This window comes from Pundamilia nyererei, unplaced genomic scaffold (assembly GCF_000239375.1).
Source record: "Pundamilia nyererei isolate P.nyererei 1_Seehausen unplaced genomic scaffold, PunNye1.0 scaffold00377, whole genome shotgun sequence".
Taxonomy (NCBI): domain Eukaryota; kingdom Metazoa; phylum Chordata; class Actinopteri; order Cichliformes; family Cichlidae; genus Pundamilia; species Pundamilia nyererei.
Genome location: NW_005187778.1, coordinates 371,533 through 376,961, shown reverse-complemented (window position 1 = coordinate 376,961; position 5,429 = coordinate 371,533). Strand labels below are relative to the sequence as shown.

Below are 5,429 nucleotides of genomic sequence, written 5' to 3'. Positions count from 1 at the left end.
TGCTCCTGCAGTAAAATGGATATGTCCTAATAACTGTTCAATAAAATGAAATGTTGTTTTTCTAACACCAATTTACAACAACAATCGTCTCAAGACTTGTAATTGGACGGTAAAGACTCGACTTGGTGACAGTGGAAAGGACGAACGCTCCAAACACAAAGACATCTGCAGCAGAGGGTCAGCAGTCTGCCACGACCGGGCAGCAGCTGAAGTGAAGGACAAACCAAACACTGAAGGGCTGATGGTTCAACACAGATTCTTTGCTTTCACACAAGGCTCTGTGGCGCCACTGTTACCATGGAAACGCCAACGCGAGCGACTAGAAACAGACCGTCCAAGAAGACAAAGCAATAACTTTTATCTGCTTTGAATCTACTTGAGATTCTTTCTATATTTTTGCATTTATAAAAAAATAAAATGTTTGATGAAACAAACGTTGCAATTTCTAAAATAGAAGCCAATGAGCAGTTTGTTTTTAAACACCAGCCTTCACTTTCTTTGAGTATTTATTATTGCTCATTAATAAGGAAAATTTAAATAACTCATTAAAACAGTCGATAGCTGCAGCTCTACTTAGCATAATCCAAAAGCTTAGCCTAACTGTATGAGGAGAGCATTCTAGATTACAGTGAACCTATTGGGTAAACACTGACTACTAAAATGTTAATGTTCAGGTGATATCCTGTATAATATGTTGTTTAAGAGCCAGGCCTGTAGCTTAGGATGGAGAGCAGGTCACCTATGAACTGGAAGGCTGGTGGCTGGTGGTTCAACCCCTATCTGCTCCATTTCCTCGGGCGAGTTTCTAACCCCCAGGTGCTCTCGGATGCATCCATCAGAGTAGGAATGTGTGAGCGTTAGATGGAAAGATAGAGAGCACAGAAAACATGGTTGTGTAAAGCGCTTTGAGTGCTCAGAGTAAGAAAGCACCATATAAGGACCAGTCCATGTACCATTTACAAAGCAGTGAGCTAAAGTGCATTAGCTGTATTGCTGGGTCTTGTCACTCAGCAGCACTTCCTGTTATCAGGTCACTCACTGATCCAATCTAAATGTTAGAAAAAACATTTTGTTAAACTCTTTGCACTGCAGAGCTACGTCACTTACGTCCAACAAACAATCAGCCTGCGTCAAAAACATGTTTCCACAAAGGCAGGAAGACATGACGCCAGAAAGCACAGTAAAAATGTCAGATTTAAGCAGCTGATTAAAGTAACTGAGCCTCTCTACCAACATTTCTCTCAGTGCTGCGTTCAGTCGCATTGGACTGGTAGCTACACAAGTTGCACATTTCTGGGACGCCAAACAAAAGCGTGAGCAAAGATACCATCTATCCACTGCACTGCACGACAACACACAAGGGAAGATTTTATTATTTAACAATAGTGTGAAATTAATTAAACACAAGTAAAATACTTGTAATTACATAAGTATAAATTACTTATAGGCTGGTTCACAGGTTTGAAGTCTGTCAGTTTCCCAAATCAGAACTAGAATCATATAAATGAATCTCATGTAGCATTTAAAATGTGAGCATTATTTATCACCTCTGTTAAAGAAATCTATTTCAAGTTTCCCCTAAAGTAAAACTTCAGTTGTTAAATGAGTCAAATCCGACTGATCGTCTGCAAACACAGAAACAAAGAAAGTGAACTCTAAAGTCGCTGCTTCTACATCCTCCTCTGACACTGTGGACCACCGGGTCCTTCTACCTCAGCTCTACATGAAACTGGATTAGAGGCACAGTTCTGACCTGGTTTGAATCAGACCTGACAAACACAAGTTGTTTTGTACAGGTGGGAGCATCGCTCACTTGTGGAGTACCTCAAGGGTCCATTCTGGGCCCACTCCTCTTTTCATTGTACGTGTTGCCCCTAACTTCTATCTTTAGAAAAGATCGGCTTTCTTTGCCGTGACATCCAGGTGTTTATGCCCATTCAGCTGAACTTGTTTTAGTGACTTTAAGTCCTGGATGAGGATAAACTTCCTACATTTTAATGAAAGAAGGACCGATTTCATACGCTTTGGTAAATATGACTCTTGTGAGTCTTTTGGCTCGTTCCAGTCATGTTGCTGTAAAAAATCTGGGCGTGACTTTTAACAGGTTTCTTAAAATGGACCAACAAATAACAGTCATCACGACAGTTTGTTTTTATCAACTCAGAGTCACTGAAGAAGTAAAGCTTCACCTCTTACAGAAGGAACTGAAAATAAAGTTCTTCATGCTTCTAGCACTTGCCGCCTGGGCTACTTTAACTTTGGTGTTGAACAGTTATCTTTATCTTTAGTCCAGAATGTGGCAGCTCGCCTCTTAACAGGCGTTAGAAAGCATGCACACATCACCGCGGTCTGAGGTCATCTAACCAGATGCTCTTAAGTAATCCTGAAACCAGATTAAAACAGAGGTGATCGAGCTCCTGCATCTACAGCACCAGAGCTACAGAATCAATACCACGCCACAGCTGCACAGCTGCACAGCTCAGACACTGCACACATGTAAATCTTTATTAAAACATTTATCCTCTCGCTGTGACATCATCATAGACGGTTGCATTTTGTCCAAATTTAATTTTTAATTGTTTTTTTCTACTTTTTTATGTTAATGTTAAGTATTGTGTTACATTTTTCTGATTTTTTTGTGTGCAGACTTTTTAGATCTACATCATTTCAGTGTACAGCAACTTTGTTGTTTTAAATGTGCTACATATATAAATTTGACCTTGAGTACATCAAAATCACCTTTTTGCTGTCAGGCGTCATCGAATGGTTTCAAGCGTCAGACCTGCAAGACTCAAGGATGCAACAACGTGCATTAATGGAGGTGGAAACAGTGACATCGCACCGCTGTGAGGCTTAGTTTAACACCCAGACTGATAATATGCAGTACAGCCATTAAAACTATGTGCAAGACTTATGATATAAATAACGATTACAGCAAACTAGCATAAGATATAAATAACTGGTGTCGTCTAGTTGAGGAGCTCAGGTCTTAGCATGATTACGACCTCACAGACTGTTTCCTCTCGCGCTGCCTCCTCTGGCTCTTTCCTTTATCTTGAGTCTGACATATGTGTTTTATGTGTTTGAGTCACATACAAATGATGTAATGGCACCTTAACAGCAGGTATAAATACAACTGACTGTGAGTCTGCATCTGCAGGCAAAGAGACTGATGCAGTGGGCATACTGGGACCATAAGTGTCTCTTTTGTCCCAGCTCCCTGCCCTCAACCCTCACTGGTTGCAGACTGGTCCTGCTGGAGGTTCCTTCCTGTGCTCACAGGGGGTCATTTAATTGTTGGAATTGTCTCTATTATTGTCTTTACTCTCCAATATAAAGTGCCTTGAGCACATTGTTGTTGTGATTTGGTGCCAGATAATTACAACTGAACTGAATTGAACTGAGTGACGAGCAGTCTTAATTTGATAACGAGCGTGTGTCGAGAGCAGGGTTATTATCCTTACTACAACTGAAACTAAAGAAAAAACTCAAACTAGATACAAGCATGCCCGAAAGACTAAAACTAGCACCGAGACTTCTTTCTTTTCTTTTTTTAGATAAAAACTGAACTGAAAATCGACTCAGGAAACCAACTGAGACCAAATTCAACTCAAAACCAAAAGTCAAAATGAAAAATGTAATAACACTGATTGTGAATCAAGCTAGTAAAAAAAACTCTCCCTTCTTAATCCTGCAATTTAAAAAATCAATCATGTGAATAAGTTTCAACAAATGCGTTCAAAGAAAACAAGACTTGAAGTTAAAATCTTAAACCCCACTATTAGAGACATGCCACCTTCTCTGTTACACTGAGTCACTGACAGCTGTGTTACAGAGACAGAATGTAACTCATCATCATCTGTGTGTCCAGGGTTGTTCGTTTGTTTTGTAAAACTATCAGTTTGGGCACTTAAGCACAGACAGAGACGTGTCCTCAGGACTCAGTGTTGCGGTTTTATTTGACGAGATGAAATCGTGCCGCGGACTCGAGTCTCAGCACCGCTGAGCTATTCTTCCTCTCTGTGTGTTTGTGGATGCTCTTCCTCCTTTCTGCGGTGTGCAGCCTCGCAGCGTGATGATGCCACCACCAAGCCCAGCTTTGCCTGGTATTAACGAGCAGTGAGCAGGCCCTGATGCTCGGAGCTCTGCCAAAAACAGCCCAGCTCATCAAAACAATGAACAGTTTCCCTCTTGCTCTCAGACTGTGAAATGGAGTTTGATGAAAGGGCTAAACAAGGTCCTTCACTGTGTACTGCCTAAGTGCAGCAACAATACAGGAATGTCTGTCTGATCTCTGCCACGGCGCTCCTGGACATACCAAAACCTTTAGGACTTTTTCAGGACGTTTCACAGACGCAGCAACTGAAAAGTCATGTTTCACTTACACTTAATCTTCACTAAATAAACCACAAAGTGTTCAAACCATTCCAAACCAGGTTTTAAAGCAAAACAGTAAGTGGACTCGAAAACATTCTGACTCAAATGTACATGAAACCAGCAGCAGTGAATGCTTCCTCATTTTGTGAAACGCCAGGACAGCAGGGTGGAGTAACAAGTAAAAGCCTATGAAAAAATACAGTGTGTCATCAGTAGGTTTGAGAAAATGAGAATAGCTGCTGTGGTACGATATGTTTCAAGTGTTTTATAGCAATACATGTGAAATACTCTGCATAGGACTGAAAGTGTTAACACTACTCATTCATTTCATATTAGGTTAGTCCGTCTTTGATTCGACGGCCCCTGATTTAAGTCGGTATTTTGGGTGTGAATCTTCCCAGTCACACACTAAACAGCACCATATTTAAGGTGTTAATGATGCTAATATTAAGACAATGAACAATATTTAAAGTTGTAACCACAAACAATCCCTTTAGTTCCTAAATCACTGTGTACTGAGAGTTTTTGCAGTGTAATGATAAACTCTGCAGCGTCGTTTAGGATCAACACCTGTGTAATTGAAACACTTGTAAAGGAGACATTAAACACTAAATGCAGAGGCTAATTGACACAATGGAGCCCTGCTCTCACAGCCTGATGCAGGTATAACACTGTTTGTTAGCTGGATTTAACAAATAACAGCTTAAAGTTTGTTTTAGAAACATGTGGAGCTCCGTCTTCACTGGGATGATTTGTTATAACCACATATATGCTGTTCACGTTCACTCTGTGTCTCTTTAGCAGTGATTCGCTCGTCGTTGTTCGGCTGGCTGCACTGACAGGAGGAAATCCACCTGTTAGCTGCAATGTTTGGTTGAATAAATGAGAACAGATCGGAGCCTGTTTGACTCAGGTGACAGGTGGATGACCGCTGCATCCGGCCTATCATGGAGAAACCCGAGTGTCAGACTGCAGCTTGTTGGTCTGGTGACTCAGACAGCATCTTCTCCTCCACACTGTCATTTATAAACCTGAACATTACGGCTAACAGC

General features: G+C 41.0%; 1 protein-coding gene across 1 annotated transcript in view; it reads right to left on the bottom strand.

The window, feature by feature from the left end:
* Nucleotides 1-5,429, bottom strand: part of LOC102207017 (myotubularin-like) — a 24,349-nt gene that overhangs the window by 17,330 nt on the left and 1,590 nt on the right. The gene's annotated exons all lie outside the window — the stretch shown is intronic.